Source organism: Notamacropus eugenii, chromosome 4 (assembly GCF_028372415.1).
Source record: "Notamacropus eugenii isolate mMacEug1 chromosome 4, mMacEug1.pri_v2, whole genome shotgun sequence".
In the NCBI taxonomy this organism is placed as follows: domain Eukaryota; kingdom Metazoa; phylum Chordata; class Mammalia; order Diprotodontia; family Macropodidae; genus Notamacropus; species Notamacropus eugenii.
The window spans coordinates 185,863,956-185,885,546 of NC_092875.1; the positions used below are offsets into that span (position 1 = coordinate 185,863,956).

Here is a 21,591-nt window from a genome sequence, read left to right on the forward strand (position 1 = left end):
AGTATTATTGTCTCCCTTTTGCAGATGAAGAAACTGAGGCAGAGATTAAGTGATTTGCCTAGGGTCACACAGCTGATAAATGTCTGAGGTTAGATTACAACTCAAGTCTTCCTGATTCCAAGTCTGGTGCTCTATCCATTTCATTACCACCTTTCTTGCCTAAAGACTAACAGTTGCATGTGGCGATGCTTTTTCCCCCCTTTTCTTAGTGTGTATTTAAGTTTTAGAAATTAAAAAAGCTATTAAAAAGACTACTAGCAGGATTATGGATTAACTCAATTAATAACAAATATGACAATACTTAATGCCTTAAAATTGCAACTGAAACTAATGTGGCACAATATCCAGAAACTTTATAAAATGTGGAGGACCTATGTATGCACGTTTGTGTGAGAAATTGAAAACATGTTGTGTACATTATTAATAAATTATTAATTATATTATTAAAAATATAAGTTAATAATAATTAATAAAACAAGAAATGAGATAAGTGGATTTCTTTCTATTACAGTAAAAACATGTCTAATTTTGGCTTTCTTTATGTTTTACCACAAATACTTCTTCCCCTTCCCTAAATCTTTCTCCTTCCTTTCTCCCCTGTCTAGAAGTTCAATTAAGATAAAATATACAAAAGAAAATGTGAAAAGTCCTGGGCAGTTTTACAGCTCATTTTATAGGGGATGGTTCCTCTCACTACAGGAATTTCTGAATTTCGGCCATCCACCCATCATGAAGTGTCTCCAGACCGTGGAGACCAATCAGAGAAGTTTCCTGTGCACACTCAGCAAGTGGTTGGGACACCTGTCCACCTCCATGGGAGACAGCCCTTCTGACAAAGGTCAAAGTAATCTCATCAAGCTGATGGGCCAGAGTTCTTAGATTAATCAGGGTCTACCCTTATCAACCCTCAACTTCACTCTCTATGAAAATTATTAAATTTTTATCAGCTAGAAGGCATCATTTCAATTAGCTTATAACAGAGAGATGGAATGGTTCTGTAGAATAGTATTGAATTTGAAATCAGAAAACTTCAGATCACATCCCTCACTCTTACAAGCTGTAAAGCACTTAACTTCTCAGAAGATTATTGGCAAAGTAGGAAATTTCTTATTCTATCTCATCTCTATAGGGTTGTTGTGAGGATCAAATGAGAAAATTATATGTAAACCTCAGAGGTTGTTTTAAAGATTAAAGATCTCAGAGTCATAGAATCTCAGTGCTGGAAGGGACCTTAGAAGTTATGTAATGCAACCAATTCCTGAGCAAGAATCTACTCTATGACACTTCCCAATATTTCCCTGTAAGTGATGATCTTTAGTGATGGGAAAATACTTCTTGAGGGAACTCATTCCACTTTGGACATCTTTAATTTTAAGTTTTGATTTTGATTACTTGCTAAAGGCTTTTTCATCTCAACTCCTCTGAGACAAAACAATGGAGAAATGCTAGATTTAGATTTTACATAATTGCTTTGTTGTTGTTCAGTCCTGTCTCGAATTTTCTTGGCAAAGATACTGGAGTGTTTTGCCATTTCATTTTCCAGCTCATTTTACAGATGAGGAAACTGAGGTACACAAGGTTATGTGACTTACACAGAGTCACACAGCTAATAAGTGTCTGAGGCCAGATTTGACCTCAGGAAGATAAGTATTCCTGACTTCAGGCCAGGCACTCTATCCACTGGGCCACCCTAGCTGCTCTTCCAAATAACTACAACTGATTATTATGTTGCTTGTGGCAAGTAGGTGCCATAGTAGATAGATTGCTAGGCCTGGAGTTAGGAAGTTCTGAGTTCAAATCCACCTTAGGTGCATACTAGCTATGTGACTGGACAAGTTACTTATACTCTATCTGCCTCAGTTTCTTTGTAAAATGGGGCTAATTATAGCCCCTGCCTCCCAGGGTTGTTGTGAAGATTAAATGAGATAATAATTATAAAGCATTTAGCATAGTACCTGGCATGTAATATTATATAAATGCTAGCTATTATTATTAGCCAGTGTTTTTTAGTAGATGAGGTAAAAATATCAAAGATTAATAAAGGGTTGGATGAGCACAGCTTCTGATCAAGATGTAGAAGATTTCATAACTCCCTCTCCACCCAGACCTGTTTCAGAATGAAAATATCACTGGTAAGTGTATGTGGGGAGGTTGCGGGGCAGAGAGACAAGGGGAGAAGGATTAGTCAGATATGGTAACTGAAGCCACTAATCAAAATCTGATTCGATTTAAGGCAAATTGTTAATTTTGTTTATTTGGACCAGTATATACTATTTTTCCTATTGTGAAGCAATTGGTTAAACTTTACAGATGAAGGATTGTTTCATTTGAAGGCAGAAAATTTGATAGAATGAAGTCTGGTCTTTTTTAAGTGGAGATTATTACAGTGCCAAATTGTAAGATTACAACACAAGTCTTTCCTAGATTTTCCCTGGACTCGCTAATTTTCTAATTCACTCATATGGTAAACAATCTCTCCCTCTTCAAAAATGTTTTTATGTATGGAGGCAAGGATTGTTTTTCCATGTCTTTGTATCCACAATGCTTCTTTCTTGTTGTTCAGTAATGTCTGACTCTTCATGACCCCATTTGGGTTTTTCTTGGTAAAAATACTAGAGCAGTTTGCCATTTCCTTCTCCAGCTCATTTTACAGATGAGGAAACTGAGGCAAACAGGGTTAAATGACTTGCCCAGGCTCACACAACTAGTAAGTGTCTGAGGCCAGTCTATTCACTGTACCCTCTTTTTTCATAGTAGGGGCTTTCTAAAACCAGGGCTCTCTTTGGACGTTTTTTACATCTTTACTATTATTCAAATCTTGCACACTTCAGGTGGTAAGCTAAAATCGAGGGTAAAAGATAAAGATGCACAAGTATATCTTTAAAACTGAACTGTAATGGAAAAAAGATCTGCAATTGGAGCTAAGCTTCAACTGAGCAACCCTGAGTAAGGGACAGAACGTCTCAGTTTCTTCATCTGAAAATCAGGAAAAAGAAAATGTGTACTAAAATGTTAAGACAATATATAAGTGTAAGTTATCACAACAGATAGGATATAGTATACTAATATATTCCAACTTAAATGGTTTTTGTAACAAGGCAAAGATGATATCCCATAGATTCTCAGATGGGCAGCAACGTCTCAAGAAAAAATCAGCTCCTCGGAGGGCTTTTTGCATGTTATTAATATTCCTTTCTGCCATCTCAGGGTGATTCATTGATGTTAGAAAAGAAATTCCATGCCACCCAGGGTCTAAATTGGAGTGAACTGATGATACATTGTAGATTTGGACTCAGGAACTGATCTCTTTCAAGAAAATAGAGTTAGCAAAGAGGATGATTCACTCACCCTAGGGCCACTGTCCTTTTAGGATTGTTTTATAGAGGGGTTCCTAGTTCTTTTCACTCACTAAGGATTTTTTTTTTTTTTTTTTGGAGGGAGGGTGTCTGGCCAAGTGCGGGGCAGCTAGCGTCGTCCTTCTCTTCTCCTCTTGTTGCAGCACTCCCGTCAGTTCTTGGCAAGGGATCCGGCCAGTGCTCAAGGCAGATACTTAGTAGTCACAGCCAGTATCATCAGCTGAGATGTACAATGTAGTCTCAAAGTTGTATCACAGTGAATGCGGTGACATGTGCTCTCGGTGCAAAATTAGAAATAAAGCTACCTTTTCTTCCTCTCCAGGAGTCCAGGAAAGGGTATCTCTCAAGGTCATTTGTTAGTTGGGTAAAGACAAGACTTGGATGAGAATAAGAACATAGTCAAGGAGGCACCGTCGGCCCGTTACAAAAGTGCAGGCAAAGAGGGTCGGGGTGCTCTTTGGCAGCCTCCTGCCTTGTGGCCGTGCTAACCCGAGCGCTAAGCCAGCTTCTCAGCTGTCTCCCTCACCCCCAAGGGCTCCCAGGTCTCCGAAGAAATCTAGCGGGTTGCCATTTGTGGCCGCTGAGGCGGAGGGCGGGGCCACCGGTCCCTGAGATCTTTAGAAAAGGGCGGTTGGCGGTGGGGCTCTCTGTCTGGAATGTCCAGCTTGGGGTAGCAAGGGATGGATTTCCAGGGATACAGGGAGGGGTCCAGCGCCTCGGGGGAAAGGGACTTCTTGCACGGCGCCTCGCGTGATGTCTTCTTGCACACTGCAGGCTTTTAATAAGTGCATTCTCAGTCCTTAATTTTGGCGTGGGAGAAGTGACTCCTGGGTTGGGGGGTGGTCTCCGCGGCCCTGACTTTGCTGCAGAGTTCATTCCAAAGGAGACAGAGGAAGCGTAAGGCGGCGGGGGGACCCAGGCCCCCGAAGACTCGGGTGCACGGCGGGCGGGAGGACGGAAAGAGTGCCGCGGCGTGTGGGGGGGACGGACGGACGGACGGACGGACGGACGGAGCGCTGGCCAGGCGTTGGGGACGGGCGCAGAGCGCTCCTCCGGTTGTCATGGTGACGGCCGGATCGGATCGGCTGCTCGCGGGAGTAACAAAGCCGACTGCTTCTCCTCCTCTCCAGGGCTCCGCCTCGCCTCCTGCCTCCACCTCCACCCCCCAGCTCCCGACTGCCGCGGCTGGAGCAGGCACCGGGCTCCTCGGGCTGCCGCCGCGGCGTCCCCACGGCCACGGCCACCACGGCCACCACGGTGACCACGGCCGCCCGAGCGAGGTAAGGCGGCTCGCGCCCCCGGCCGGGCTGGGCATCGGGGCAAGGGGAGGGGTGCTTTGGGCCACAGGGGGAGCGTGTGTGTGTGTCTGTGCGCTCGCGCGCGCTCGTGGGGACGTGTGTGGATGTGTGAATGTGTGCATCGCGGTCTATGACGGCTTCTCGGGCTTGAGGACTGCACCAAAGTGCGACCCAAAAGGAGCATCCCTGGCTGGGAGCGCAGGGGCGCCGGCTGCTAACCTCCCTCCTTCTCCTCCTCCTCCTCCTGGGCTCTAGCAACCAACAAACAAACGAGCTCCTCGGATCAGACGCTGGAACCACACACCCAAGTTTACACACGGCGCGCACACGCACTCTCCTCCCTCGGGATGAGGGGCTGAGTTCGGGTGGCTGCGAGGGATGCCCCGCTTTTCTTCCCCGAAAGAAAGAAAGAGTGAAAGGGAAAGCGGATGTGCGTGGGAGACAGACAGAGACCTGAGAGACAGCGACTGACCAAGGGACAGAAACGCATGGGGCGGGGGGAGCGAAGGGAGGGGGAAGGAAGGGAGAGAGAGAGAGACAGAGAGAGAGAGAGAGAGAGAGAGAGAGAGAGAGAGAGAGAGAGAGAGAGAGAGAGAGAGAGAGAGAGAGAGAGAGAGAGAGAGAGAGGAGGGAGAGAGACAGAGAGAGAGACAGAGAGGGAGGGAGGGAGGGAGGGGAAGGAGGGGAGAGAGACAGAGAGAGAGACAGAGAGAGAGACAGAGAGGGAGGGAGGGAGAGAGAGAGAGAGAGAGACAGAGAGAGAGAGAGAGACAGAGAGGGAGGGAGGGAGAGAGACAGAGAGAGAGACAGAGAGGGAGACAGAGAGGGAGAGAGACAGAGAGAGAGACAGAGAGGGAGGGAGGGGAGAGAGACAGAGAGGGGAGACAGAGAGGGAGAGAGACACAGAGGGAGACAGAGAGGGAGAGAGACAGAGAGAGAGACAGAGAGGGAGGGAGGGAGGGAGAGAGACAGAGACAGACAGACAACGAGTGAGCTAGTTTTCCCGTGAAAGGGACCTGGCATTCTGGTGAAAGTCCAGGCTGCTAAGCGCACTGCTATGTGTGTCAGAAAGTTTGTATGGTTCCCTCAGGTATGTGAGAAAGGGACTTGCAGGGTTTGGGTTCCATCTATTGAAGGGGTTCATTCTCTCCCAGACTGCGCATCTCCAGCTGCTGCCGGACCCCGACGGTCGCTTCCCCAGTCTGACAGGCTGTTCACACTCTGCCAACTACTTAGATGATATCCTTGTGAGGCAGATTAGACTGTCAGTCGGTGCTAGGCTCATTTTGTTTTTCTTTCCGGCGAGATGGGGAATATCGTGTTTCATTGTGACAGTCAGCCTTGTTAGAGGACTAGCATGGATGAATTTAGTTTTTGCACGTTCCTAGTAGATGAAGGGAAAAGGAAGGGGATAAAGAAGGATTGCAGGATCTAAAACTGGAAAAGGCCTTAGAGATCATCGAGTCCAATGCTTCTTCATTTTGCAGTTGAGGCAACTGAGGCCAAGAGAGCTAAAAAATAACGTGAAGGGAATATGGGGAAAAAATGTCAAAAATTGCGTTGCATAAACAACCAACCTATAATTCTCATTCTTACCCATCTTGATTTTGCTTGTGAAATCGATATGAATTTTAGGTTTAATTCTCTCCATTTTAGAAGGACTTGAATGAAATAGAATTATCAACTAACTCCAAGATTTGGTTCACATGCATACTAGAGAGATATAACTAGGATTTTTCTAAGCAGTGAGCAAATTGCCAGGATCACTTTTCATTACCAGAAAGAGGTGACAGAAAGGCAAGTGTCATAAAACAGTTGTAAAACTTGGTCATTATTACTGTGATCATCCTTATTGCATAAAATACCACTCCTCTATGCAAGTAAATAACGTTTTAATGGATTTTTTAAAAAGAACTAATTCCGACCATCTTTTTGAGGCAGAGAGCTGTGTGCTATACACTTAAATAGTTAGGGATAAGAGTGCAAAATGGAACTGAATAGGTGATTAGGCTGGGTGCCCCTTCTTTTTCATTGTTTGATACTGCATATTATTAATTTAAAAAAATTAATGTGGTGTCTTTTCTGTTTGCTTAATTAACAGGAATATTTCAGTTGGAATTGGTTTTACGTTATTGTCAAAGTTTTATATTAACAGCCATTTAGAACTAATAGTATACATCATGCAACGGATGAGAAATAAAAATAGTGTCTTGTTTCAGGAACAACAGGTAATCTTTCCAGTCACAAGGACATGATAGGTGAAGTAATATAAATTTCATTTGATTAAGAAGAGCTATATTGGAAAAGAATATGTGACTGGCAAAATCAGGCATGTAACTGTAGTTTAGGAAAAACAATTTGAAAGTCAGAGCAGAGCTACTGAAAGCAGAATTAAATAGAAATATGAGAAATTGTATTTTTTCCACAGTGACTCTTGGTGAAAAGAAGCCTGTGTCATAATAATTCTGAATGACAGGTAAACTTATCAGAATTACAGGTTTTGCAACTATAGGCAATTTTGGGTATGGAGCTATTATCTGATATTCTTTTGCTCTCTTCTGGGATTTTAATACCTGTTAGCTTACTGGGTTTATGAACCTATGAGATGACTTATGTTGTCCATCAGTTTAAGGAACTTCACTTCAGAAGAGAATGTTGGAGAATAAAGAAATCAAGTCACAAGCCAAGTTAAAACTTAGTTCAGAATTGTGTTTAGGCTTGAGAAAAACCAACTTGAACTGTCTCTAACATAGCAGTATACATACCCACAGGTGTTCTGATAGATTCCTTTCAGTGATGGCAGTGAAATACTATGTTGAATAAATTAGAGAGGTACATTTTTAGGAAGGTAATGTAGAGTGAAAAATTAGTTTTTTCTCATTTAAACTTGAAAGGCAATGAAAAGTGTTTGAATATTGAGGCTAAAATCTTAGGGAAATAGTTTGCAGATACAGAATATAGTCATATTTTGTATATAAAAGCATTTGTTTTATTTCTCAAGGAATCCAAAAACATTCCCCTCTTGAAACCTTTCTTAGTGTTACATAAAATCCAAGTGCATATTGTCTGCACCTGATATGAAAGTTTTCAGGCAGCTTAAACCCCCATTAGTTCTGATGATGAGATCTATTGCCTTAAAGTATGATTGGGGCTGTTGGTTTATACCTTTGGAATAGAGAGATAGGATATTAACTTGGCACAGTGAGATCTCATATTTATGCTTTGACCTCTAGATCATGTATGAGATCTAATCTAGTTTTGGGGGGAGCATCAGTTCTATCTCCCTCCATAATGGAGGAAAAACAATGTTGATAAACATTAGAAATCAACATTTCAGTATACAGTGAACTATACACTGCCTATTTTAAGTCTATATTTTAATGTTTTATTTCTACATCTACTGAAGCATGAAATGTAGCTTGTGGCCATGAAATGAAAAACACTCTGTGTAAATTTGTTTGTGTAAATAGGGCTCTAAGACAGCATATGTGCATGCTCAAAGAGTGAGAAAAATTTCTTTTATATTTATATTATCACTGTTAGAATATACAAGCAGAAATGAGCATCCTGGCTCTTGATTAAGATGAGCAATGGTAGCCAACAACATTGTGCAGTCTTAGGTGTGAAATATCAGTTGTCATGGGCATTGCTTTATAGGAGTTTAATCCTTCCACAGCTATCCTAATACATAAGACTTCCCATTTTGGAATAAAACTACTCTCTTCATGATCTTTATGATATCAGCTGTACAAACAATATGGCATTCTGATCATTATGGCCCATCATGTTTTTCAGCAGGCAATTTTATAATTTAATTTATTGTTAACTGAGCATGAAAAGACACAAAACTGTCCATAAAAGCTTCTTATTTAAGTAATGATTTATAATACAATCCTGTGGTTCATCGTCAGTTGTTTGTAGCCATGTGGGTTAAACTCTGGCTGAAGACGGCCACTGATACCTTGATCAGATGTTTCTGGGGCATCGTTTTCTTGTAATTTCTAAAGGTACAATGTTAAAATGATCGCTGTGTAGTTAGTAATGTAGCATGTGGCGTGGTATATGCTGTGATATCTATGAAAACACTGTTTAAAAATGTGATAGTCCTTAAATAAATTCTCCATTACCAGGTTGGTCTGGGTTAATACTGATTTGTGGCCTGGGAACATACCATATCAGTGACACAAAGTGTTTTGATTCCTTGGGGAAAAATGCTCTAACTACAAGAGATTGTTAACTGACTTGCTATGCATGGTAGGTGTTGATAACTACCCTGCCTGGAAAAAGGTCCATGAGATACATGGGCTGTTGTGACAGGCAAGAGGTGCTTGGTGATATGGTTATCCATAATAGTGATTTAAAGTGTGTGTGAGTGTGTGTGTGTGTGTGTGTGTGTGTATTTGTATTTTCACTTTGGTTTCTTTGGGAAAATATATACTAGTTTGTAATTTGGCCAGCATTAAGCATTTCAATTAAAATAATGATTACATTTCTTTTTAACAAGACTTAAATTAAGTAGCTTTGGCCATATTTAGCCCACGAGTATTACGTCCTTACCACTTGCTCAACATTGTGCTAGGTGCTATGGGAGATAGAGCTTTTCTTATATAAAGCCTTTGTGCTACTGTGGTTGAGAATGTGCCAGTTTTATAACAGTGGTGTACGTGAATCTCTGGGATAAATTTTCATTATTCTCAAGAGATGACTATGTCTAATATTTTATATACAGTCTACTACATATGAGACCTCAATATGTTTCTTGCTCCTCAATATTCAGCCAGCCATTTTCCCAGTGCTGCCCTTAATGGAAGATTTCCAATGCAGTTTCAGACCTAGAGTTACGGGTGCTGCTTTTCCTTGGAGAAAGTCTAGCATATTATAATCCTGAGAGGTTGGTGACAGGATGAAAACTGGTGTAAGGTAGCATGAATAAGGGAAAAGAAGAGAAGAGAAGGAAGAGCCTTGGGGACAGAGGCAGGGGATAGGGGACAGAAGGGCACCCATGGATCAAGGCTACTTTTGTGTTCTCTGAGTCTGTGTCCAGCTGAAAGGCATTGTAGATCTCCAGCCTTGCTGAGAGGTGAAAGAGATGGGGGCCTGATTTACAGCTTTCTCACTTTGTTTGCTTATGTGATGAGCTCCTTATGAGTTTCCTTATTCCCTTGACCAGCTTTCTATTTTGTCCCCAAACTTGGAAGGTCAAACTCATGTATGTATTGGACAGAGAATGATTTTATTATTTGTTTTTCACATTGTGTGTGTTTAATTTCTAGTTAAATATGCTTTTTTTTTTTTTTTTTACACTATGTGATTTATGTGTCTCTTCCATGGTCAGATAATATACAGTATACTAGGTGGTGCTTGAGCCAAGGTTTATACCATGCAAACAATTACTCCCCCAAAGTGATTGCATATATTAGAATTTGTCTTGTATGAAGTTATAATTATGTAAAATACAGTGGTAATTGGTTACAGTCCAATGGAAATTTGCAGTGCTAATTCGAATAATGCAGCTGCCTTGGGGAATTCATTATTTACGTTAATGGGGACCTTGCTGTAGTGAAAACAGATACACTGAACCGGAAAAATGGCAAGAGGTCCAGAACTCCAAGTCATCAGAGACTATAAGAAACTCGTTGTCATATAGGGAATAGATGACCAATCGATTATTAAAGTGATACAAAAATTTCTATAAAGAATGTAATAGAATATATATGTATAAATGTAATTTGGAAATTGTAATGTAATTACACATGTATCAAAGTGTAATTTAGAAAGGTCTAGAACTATGATATTATTCCACACATAAATGACTCATATTAGCATTCTATTTTTCCAAACAGAAAATGGTAGCTAGCAAATAGGTTAAGCTATGCTGTTGGTCTATTAGAGTTCAAAATATAGAGCAAATCTGTCATTTAAAGGGTTTCATTCTAGAGATCCTGTGACTATGCCAATCTGAGAATACCCCTAATTAGTCACAACTCCCTAATATAATTTAAAAACAGTTTTTGTTTGTTGATGTCTTCTGTTTCTTTTTTTTTAAATTTATTTATTTGACTTTTAACATTCATTTTCACAAAATTTTGGGTTCCAAATTTTCTCCCCATTTGTCCCCTCCCCCCACCCCCAAACACCAAGCATTCTAATTGCCCCTATCACCAATCTGCCCTCTCTTCTATCATCCCTCCCTTCCCTTGTCCCTATCTTCTCTTTTGTCCTGTAGGGCCAGATAACTTTCTATACTCCATGACCTGTATTTCTTGTTCCCTAGTAGCAAGAACAGTACTCGACAGTTGTTCCTAAAACTTTGAGTTCCAACTTCTCTTCATCCCTCCCTCCCCACCCATTCCCTCTGGGAAGGCAAGCAATTCAATATAGGCCATATCTGTGTAGTTTTGCAAATGACTTCCATAATAGTTGTGTTGTGTAAGACTAACTATATTTCCCTCCATCCTATCCTGCCCCCCCATTGCTTCTATTCTCTCTTTTGATCCTGTCCCTCCCCAAGAGTGTTGACTTCAAATTGCTCCCTCCTCCCATTGCCCTTCCTTCCATCATCCCCCCCACCCTGCTTATCCCCTTATCCCCCACTTTCCTGTATTGTAAGATAGGTTTTCATACCAAAATGAGTGTGCATTTTATTCCTTCCTTTAGTCGAATGTGATGAGAGTAAACTTCATGTTTTTCTCTCACCTCCCCTTTTTCCCCCTCCACTAAAAAGTCTTTTGCTTGTCTCTTTTATGAGAGATAATTTGCCCCATTCCATTTCTCCCTTTCTCCTTCCAATATATTTCTCTCTCAGTGGTTAATTTCATTTTTTTAAGATATGATCCCATCCTATTCAATTCACTCTGTGCTCTTTGTCTCTGTGTGTGCATGTATGTGTGTGTGTGTGTGTGTGTGTGTGTGTGTGTGTGTGTAATCCCACCAACTACCCAGATACTGAAAAGTTTCAAGAGTTACAAATATTGTCTTTCCATGTAGGAATGTAAACAGTTCAACTTTAGTAAGTCCCTTATGACTTCTCTTTGCTGTTCACCTTTTCATGCTTCTCTTCATTCTTGTGTTTGAAAGTCAAATTTTCTTTTCAGCTCTGGTCTTTTCATCAAGAGTGCTTGAAAGTCCTTGATTTCATTGAAAGACCATTTTTTCCCTTGAAGTGTTATACTCAGTTTTGCTTGGTAGATGATTCTTGGTTTTAGTCCTAGTTCCTTTGACTTCTAGAATATCATATTCCATGCCCTTCAATCCCTTAATGTAGAAGCTGCTAGATCTTGTGTTATCCTGATTATATTTCACAATACTTGAATTGTTTCTTTCTAGCTGCTTGCAATATTTTCTTCTTGACCAGGGAACTCTGGAATTGGGCCACAATGTTCCTAGGAGTTTCTCTTTTTGGATCTCTTTCAGGTGGTGATCGGTGGATTCCTTGAATACTTATTTTGCCCTCTGGTTCTAGAATCTCAGGGCAGTTTTCCTTGATAATTTCATGAAAGATGATGTCTAGGCTCTTTTTTTGATCATGGCTTTCAGGTAGTCCCATAATTTTAAAATTCTCTCTCCTGGATCTATTTTTCCAGGTCAGTTGTTTTTCCAATGAGATATTTCATATTATCTTCCATTTTTTCATTCTTTTGGTTTTGTTTTGTGATTTCTTGGTTTCTCATAAAGTCATTAGCCTCCATCTGTTCCATTCTAATTTTGAAAGAACGATTTTCTTGAGTGAGCTTTTGAATCTCCTTTTCTATTTGGCTAATTCTGCTTTTGAAAGCATTCTTCTCCTCATTGGCTTTTTGACCCTCTTTTGCCAATTGAGTTAGCCTATTTTTCAGGGTGTTATTTTCTTCAGCATTTTGTTGGGTCTCCTTTAGAAAGGTGTTGACCTGCTTTTCATGCTTTTCTTGAATCTCTCTCATTTCTCTTCCCAGTTTTTCCTCCACCTCTCTCACTTGATTTTCAAAATCCTTTTTGAGCTCTTCCATGGCCTGAGCCCATTGAATATTTATTCTGGATGTTTGGGATACAGAAGCCTTGACTTCTGTGGCTTTCCCTGATGGTAAGCCTTGTTCTTCCTCATCTGAAAGGATGGGAGGAGATATCTGTTCACCAAGAAAGTAACCTTCTATGGTCTTATTTTTTTCCCCTTTTCTGGGCATTTTCCCAGCCAGTGACTTGACTTCTGAGTTTCCTTTCCACACCCACCTCGCCTCCAGATCCACCCAGCCAGCACTTGGGGTCTGAGATTCAAATGCTGCTTCCCAGCCTCAGGGCTTTGGGCAGGGGCAGGGCTGCTATTCAGTGTGAGATTAAGTTCAACTGCTCAGGTGGGGGCAGGGTCACCACAGGGGGCTCAGTTCCCTCAGGGGGTTTATGCAGAGACCTTCAACAATGGATCTGAGCTCCTGCCTGCTTTGGGAGCCCTTGTGTGCTGCTGCCTCTGCTGCTGCCTCCCAAGGGGCCCTGAGTTGGGATACCCCACTCCCCTCTCAGCGAGCCAAAAAGACTGTCTCACTGACCTTTAGCGCCTGTGGGTGGAGGGACCTGTGTGGCTGCTGGAGATTCTGTCCCTGAAGCTGCTCGGATCTGCTCCTCTCGGTGCCCCGCAGCCAAGGCAGGGTTGGGCTCTGCTCTGGGTCTGGTGCGTGACGGATCTTTGGTGTTGGTTTTTCAGGTCTCTCTGGAACAGAAATCTCCACTCCGTTGTTCTGTGGCTTCCACTGCTCCAGAATTTGTTGGGAGTTCTTCTTTACAGGTATTTTATGGGCTGTGGGTTAGGAGCTAGCATATGTGTGTCTTTCTACTCCGCCATCTTGGCTCCTCCCCAATGTCTTCTGTTTCTTACATCAGTATAATTATTTCAAATATCCCTCTCCCTTCTTCCAAGAAGGCCATCTCACATAACAAATAGCATTTTTAAAAAGCAATTTTTTTGAAAGAAAAATGAAAAAAAATCAGCATAAGTGATCAATACATTAAATAAAGTTTGAAAACATATGTAATGCATAACTCTTGTGGGCCTCCCACCTTCATAAAGTAGTGGATTGGGAGTGTCTTCTCACGTAATTTCATTCAAGTCCTGCTTGGTGTTTGTATTTTTTTCCTTCACTTTTGAATTTTGGGGGTGTAGTTCTTTCCATTTATATTTGTTGTAGTTATTTTGCATATTGTTTTCTTGACTCTGCTTACTTTACTGTTCATCAGTTCATATAGATCTTTCTGTGCTTCTCGGTATTCATCCCACATCCTTTTTTACAGCATAATAAATATTCCATTATGTTCTTGTATCACAGTTTCTTTAGCCATTCTCCAGTCAATGGGCATCTCCTTTGCTTCCAATTCTTTGCTCTCACCAACAGTGTTGCTATGAGTATTGTGGTGTACATGGGGATTTTCTTCTTATTGAAATGAAGGTTTTCCTTAAAATCTCTGGGATCCTGTCTCTCCTGATGGGCATAAGGCATATCCAAGAAACCAGAGAACAGGAGGCAGAGACTGTAATGAAGTCCAAGATTAATTATGCTTATCATAGACATACTTTCTTTAATTTTTTAGGGAGAAGGGTTCTAGAAAGGTTAATCTCACTTTTAAACACCATGTAGAGCTCTGATCCTTGAAGCAATTAACCAGGAAATGTATCTTTTTTTTTTGTCTTGCGACCATTCTTTTCATTCATTCATTCATTTATTTATTTGTTTGCTTATCTATTTATTTATTTCCAGTGTTCCACAATCACTGCCATACAACCTAGCTTTTTTCTTTCCTTCCCTCTCCCTCCCCCCCACCTCTGTCCTCTTTCCCCGAGATGGCATAAAATTTGATATAGGTTCTACACATACATTCCTATTAAATACATTTTCACCATATTCATGTTGTATAGAAGAATTAAAATGAATGGGAGAAATTACATAACAAACCAAAATGTAATACAAAAAAAAATGATGTGCTACATTCTGCGATTGAATTCCATAATTCAGTTCTTTCTCTGGATGTGGAAGGCATTTTGCCTTAAAAGACCATTGGGAATTTTTTAAGTCCTTGCATTACAATGAAGTTCTAAGTCTACCAGAAAAAATCCTCATACACTGTGGTTGTTGCTGTGTACACAGTTCTCCTGGTTCTGCTCCTTTCACTCAACATCAGATCAGATAAGTCTTTCCAGGCCTCTCTAAAGTCTTCCTGTTCATCATTTCTTATAGCACAATAGTTTCATTACATTCATATACCACAATTTATTCATCCATTCCCCAATTGATGGGCATCCCCTTGATTTCCAGTTTTTGGCCACCATAAAGAGAGCTGCTATAAATATTTTTGTACTTGTACTTGTTTTGTCCCTTGTTGGGACCATTTCCCATTTTTATGATCTCTTGGGTTTACAGTCCTAGAAGCAGTATTGCTGGGTCAAAGTGTATGCACATTTTTGTAGCCCCAGGAAAGGTATCTTGCCACTTTATATAGGTTGACCCTTTCAGAGGCTGGTACAGGTAACACAGTTTCCTTTCCACTTAGACAAAAATATTTGAGCCGTTTCGGAATCACAATGATTGTTAACATGCACAACTATATTTGAAGGCACAATTCAGCCTCAGTTAGAGGAATTCCTCAGTGAATATATGCTTAACTTCAATACAGCATCTGTGGTTCCATTGGTGTGGGTATTCCCTTCACCAATGCAGTCCACAACCCCAATATCCCTGAGTAGCTAGTCTTTAGATTTCTGTGAAAAGTTTTATCGCATGTTAGTTGATGAATGCTTCTGGATTTAGCTAGTATGGTTCTTAGAGGACATTCATGCAGTCTATCAATGGCTTCATGTTTCAAGTCTTTCCCACTTGGCATGAGTAAGTAATATATTCTGAAATAGTTGAAAAGAAATGTGAAATAAACTAATTAGTAATGGGTCTTTAAATCAAATACTTGGTTGTCAGACAGCTTTGAAATGAATATTTAATTTGAAGTTGTATTCAATCTTGGGGTTCTTCTCACCAACATAGCCGTAATTTTTCAAAGGAAACATATAATTTCACACAATTTAACTGCTAATGTGTGCGTAATTGTGTACAGCTATGTTGAAGTATAAATGTCTTTTCAAATTATTAAATAGTAAATTTAAAATAAAAGACATTCCTCTGTGTTGGTGCCACCTGCTTTCTCTTGCGTATTTTCTTTCCATGATATAGATTTTTGCAGTTTCAGTCACTGAGACTTCCGACCCCCCCTTTTTTCTTTTTTGTAATGTTACTTTTTTAAGTTATTATTTTTGTTTGGCTTGTTTTAAGATTATAGAATCTGTCAGCAATGTAGAATCAATGTAGAATGAGTTTGAAGGAGCCTTTGAGACCATTTAATCCATTCTCATCCCTAGCACTTAGCAAAGGCTAGCACATACTAGATCCTTAATAAATTCTTGTTGAATGATTAATTGATTGAAACTGGACTTGAACAAGAATCCAGTCTGCAAATCCATGAAAAGTGGTCATATATTCCCTCCCTTATAATATAAGTTCTCTAAGGGTTGGTGGTGTCATTGTCATCGTCGTCCTCCCCCTCCTCCTCTTTTCCTTCTATCCCCATCCAGCGCTTGGTGTAATACTTGGCATATAGTAGATAAACACTTAATAACAATGTCTTGATTGGTCCAGCCTCTGCCTGAAGATCTGAAGTGAGAGGAGAACCCTTTAGATAATATTGTTTAGTTTCTCCTAATATTAAGTCTATATCTGCTTTTCTGAAAAACTCACCCATTATGTCTAGTTCTACTCTGTGGGGTCAAATAGACCAAACCTGATTTTGCCTTCCACAACTATTCACATACTTGAGGGCAATTAATGTATAATTCTGTCTTTTCATGCATCACCAAATTCCTTTTATGTAATTCTTTTTTGTCATATTTTCTATTATTGTTAGTTGTTTAGACTTGTCTGACTTTTTGTGACTCCCTTTGGCGTTTTCTTGGCAAAAGTACTAGGGTGGTTTGCTATTTTCTTCTTCAGCTCATTTTATAGATGAGGAAACTGAGGCAAACAAGATTAAGTGATTCACCCAGGGTCACACAGCTAGTAGATGTCTGAGACCAGATTTGAACTCAAGAAGATGAATCTTCCTGACTCCAGATCTGATGCACTGAACCATCTAGCTGTCCCATATTTTCTAGTCTAACTTAATGTCTTGGTTACCTGCTGCTAGATATTCTCTAATTCATCAATCTTTCTTGTAATGTGGTGATCAGAATGGAATGCAATACTCCTGATTTGATTTGATCAGGGCAGAATATAATGGAACTATCTTCTCTTTTATTCTGGACACGTTGCTTCTTTATAGGCTTCTCAATGCAATAAGACCACATTAACTTTTGTATCTGCTTTATCCCACATTGTAGCCTTAAATTGAGCTTGGAGTAAACTAAGATTCTTATAAGAACTATTGTCTGTTCACACTTCCTCCCTCTTGGATTTGTACCTTTGACTCTTTGAATGCAAATGATGCACTTTTAAATTTTATCTTAGTCATCATTGTATTGTCCAGACTATGATAAGCACAGAACAAGTCCATTAGTATTGATATCTTGTCTAGTTACCTATATAAGGACAATGACCATGGTCCAGAATTTGATAGGAAGAGAAGACCTGGTTGGTTTGAATTTTGGAAATTATTCAGTGCTTTTAAAGACTCCAGATTTCCTCCTGAAATAAAGGTATGTTCTTTAAATATTGATATGACTCTGGTGATGCTGTATGGCTATAAAAATGCAACACTTCTGAAAAATTCAAGTCACTCAGAGACGAAGAGATTGATGGGTGGAAGTGAACAGGTTGGAATATATTATCAATGGAATGTTCCTCAGGGAAAGTGGTGTAAAAGATACTAAAGAACTGTGGGACCAGAAAAAGAAGTGAGTGATATATATTAGTAAGGAAATCTTTAGGAAGGCCCCTATATATTGAGTGGACCTCTTGTATAGGATTCATGAGAACAAATGAATCAGAGTTATCTAGGATGACAAAGCTTGGACTGGCTTTTGAAAATTGACATGTCTGACTTCCCATCTTACTTTTTTTTTAAACAGGTGGGGAATTTTGGGTGTTGGAGCATTGTACATATTGTCAGATTTGATGTATAGATTAGTCTTGCTGAAATGCTTTTTTGTCCTCTTTTGTTTGTTACAAAGGATGACCCTCTATGTAAAGGAGGGAAGAGGGATATATTTTCAAGTGAAGGTAATATAAAACAAAAGATAATAAAAGTTAAATCAAAGCATCTCAAATAATACATTAAAGGAACAGACAGATTTTGATCCAAATAGATAACATACAAATGCATTTCATTACATGTAAAAAGCTTACTTTTCAATGTTAAACATCAATAGTAATCGTAAAACTTTTTAAAATGTGATTTCTTTCTTCCTTTCTTCTCTCCTTCCCGTTTACACACATCTAAACCTTACCCAAGTTGGAAACATTGTCCCGAGGAGAGAAAGAGAAATATTTGCTGTGGTGTGGATAAATGTGAAGAGAGATTGTGATATAGTGGAGGGAGACCCATTCAGGATAACCTAAATTTTAGACCTACCTCTGAACTATACTAACTAGTCTTGGGTAAGTTAACTTATCTTCTAGACATCCCAGGCAACTATGAGGATGATGATGATAATGATGGTGGCGATGATGACCATCACTATAGCTATGTGCTTGATGCTGAGTTAAACACTTTACTAATAATATCTCACTCGATTCTCACAATAACCCTGAGAAGTAGGTGCTATTATTATTCCCAATTTAGGGCTGAGGAAATTGAGGCAAACAAAGGTTAAGTGAGTCAAACAAGGTCACACAACAAGTAAGTGGATTTGAACTCGTCTTTCTGACTCCAAACTCAGTGCCCTAAGACTTTAACTCTCTAAGAGTCTAAGTAGCAAAAGAGATATTTTGCATCTGCCTTGTAGAGGGAGTTACATCAGTGGGAATTCCCTATATCAATAAAATCACAGGTTAAATAAAAATTATACATATATAATATGATATATTAATATATAATACATATATAATATATACACATATAATATAATACATATTAATAATATAATATACATAATAACATAATGTAATATACATATATAATATGATATAATATATAATACATATAATATAATAATAATTATATATATGTACAAATGCCACACACAGACCTGCACATATATGTATATGTATATATGTGTATATATATCTCAAAACCCCTATCCGGGACACCTAGTAATAAGTTATCATTAGACTCTGAGCTAAGAGAGTGAAACATATTCCTACTATGGCCCAGTTGTGTGGTTGTTTTGAATATGTAGCACCTCTTTGCACTATCCTTCCCTCCTCCCCCATCAAGTCATTGGTAGACTCCCTTGGGGGTAATTTCCTTTGAGCTGTTTCCTTCAACAAGTTTACCTTTCAGTTAGTTAGCTCAGAACAAAGACACTTCCTGGAAGAGCTCAGTTAATAGATTTACAAAAGAATGTTTCTACCCATAAACTTAGGGTACACTCTCCTGCACCCCTGCCTACTGTCAATGGGGATAGTAAGCAAGTGCAGAGAGATCCAGGAGGCAGTGCAGATGGGCAGCTTAGACGTCCAATGCTGCAAGGCCAGAGATGTCCTCTTGTGATTACTGCTTCTCCATGGCATCTTGGGGAGGGTGTGTGTGTGTGTGTGTGTGCTTTTGGCAGAGTATATTGTTCAGCTGCTTGGTTATGGTTTCTGCAGCTTCCAGCTGACTGAACTGAAATCCTCTACTAAGACCCTGCTAGTCTCTTTTGGACAGCAACAGAGCCCTTGCCACAGGATGAATGGGAAGTCTCCACATCTGTTCCCTCAGTATCTTAGCTCTGGGGCTTGCCATCTTTTGAGTATCAGGGTCCTCATCGGGTGCCAAACTCTTACTCTTTGAACATCCTTAGGGTTGGTTCCTGGTTATACCACCCTCACTGCCCTCCCCGCTACTCCCAACTGGATTTAACTCTGACTAAGGTTATATACACCCAGGGGCTAATCTGTTGTCTCTGGTAATCATCTAGCTTCTGATCCTTTTCTATGCAAATAGAACCCTGAAAGGCTCGTGCCCTTATATATATATATAAAATTTTAAAAGCTTAAATGTTGATCTGTTTTCTGTGCTTTTGGAATAACTGGTGATTGGCCAAATTTCTCACTACTTAGTTACTTGAGATAGAATAACATTGCTCTTAGTTTTCCCAACTGGAAATAGAAACAATTTACATATGTTTTTCTTTGGAATGTGCTTTTTTCCTCCTGCACGTTTAAATTCTTTGGAACAGAGTGATTTAGTATTTGATCACACTTGGTATTTCCTCAAGCAAGCTGCATGGAAAAATAGGAATAAGTAGGAAAGAGACAAATGCTAATAAATGAGATAATTAAGGTCTTGTCTATGAAGCTGAAAGCAGTTTTTTCTCGGATTAACTATAAACCAAGTTGGCCGTAGTTAATTGATTTATTTGTTATCAGCAGAGGATACTCTTATGTGTCTGCTTTGGTGCTGTAGAAAGAGTGGTAGATTTGGAATTAGAGAGTCTGAATCTGAAGCCTGTTTCTGCCACTGTGATCTCAGACCAGTTGCTTATAACCTCTTTGAGTTTCATTTTTTGATTTATAAAATGACAGAGTTGGACTAGGTCTATCCTAGCTTTAAATCTTGTTAATGTATATTTTTAGGGATATACTTTTTCCTGTGAAGACTGATTTATCTGCTTTCCAGACATTTTGGCATGTTGTCTCATCATTTATCTTTCAAATAGTTATTAATTACTTTTATGATTTGTTCTTTGACATACTCATTGTTTAGGACTCCATCTAGATCTGCTTTGGATTATGTTTCCTTTATTGATGTATTTTTATTGCATCATGGTCCATAAAAGATGTGTTTAATATTTCTGCTTTTTTACATTTGATTGCTATTTCTTTGTGCCGTAGTAGTGCTCTAGTTTTGTAAAAATGTCATGTGGTGCTAGGCTACCTCTTTCTATCTCCTCTTCTCTCCCTCTCTGTCCTCCCCCCTTTCTCTCTCTCTCGCTCTCTCTCTCTCTCTCTCACTCTCTCTCTCTCTCCCTCTCTCTCGCTCTCTCTCTCTCTCTCTCTCCCTCTCTCTCCCTCTTCTCTCTCTCTCCTTTCTCTCCCTCCTTTCTCTCTCTTTCTCTCTCTCTGTCTCTCTCTCCCTCCTCTCTCTCTCTCTCTCTCTTTCTCTCTCTGTCTCTCTCTCCCTTTTCTCTCTCTTACTCTCCCTCCTTCCCTCCCTCTCTCTCTCTGTGTCTCTGTCTCTCTCTGCTCCTGTCTCTGTCTATCTCTCTTCCTTAGTGGTCCCATTCAAAAGAGATATCATAAATCTTTTCACTCTAAATTCAACTGTTTTTCAGTATATTTTCCCTTTAAAAAAACTTTCAGTTAGATTTGTCCAGCTCGAAGGCAAGAACAGTATGTCTCCTATTTTTATTGTATTACTTTGTGTGTCTTTTTATAATTCATTTATTTTTTACAGTGAATGCAGATGCTTTGCTACGTGGTGCTTATACAGTTAGTAGTGATGTTGGTTCATTGTTGATAGTTCTTTTAAGTATAATATAATTTTTTGTTTATTTCTATTTGTTTATTGCTATTGCTATTGTGAATTTTTATTTTTGATTTGTCTGGTAACATGAATTCAGCTCCTGCTTTTTTTATGATTATCCTCTTGTAAGCAATAGATTGTGGAGTTTTCTTTTCTTGGTGATTCTGTCACTTTTAAAGTTATGGGTGAAGTTTGTGTTTTCCTCTATTTGTAGTTCTAGTTTTAACATTTAATTTTTTTCTGGCAAGTCAATAATTTGTCCCTATAATTAATTTTACTTATGTTACTCTGATACTGCTCAAGTTTCATAGGCTCTCTTTTCTCCTTCA

General features: G+C 39.6%; 1 protein-coding gene across 4 annotated transcripts in view; it reads left to right on the forward strand.

The window, feature by feature from the left end:
* RNF182 (ring finger protein 182) overlaps positions 1-21,591 on the forward strand; it is a 125,152-nt gene that overhangs the window by 38,831 nt on the left and 64,730 nt on the right. For 2 of the 4 annotated variants that reach the window (XM_072603882.1, XM_072603886.1), the window contains exon 1: positions 4,499-4,636. The exons of 1 other annotated variant lie outside the window; for it this stretch is intronic. The gene's annotated coding sequence lies outside the window, so the exon portion shown is untranslated. Of the gene's footprint in view, positions 1-4,498; positions 4,637-13,328; positions 13,410-21,591 lie in introns of those variants that run through there. One more of the 4 variants, XM_072603883.1, reaches the window with a different exon arrangement.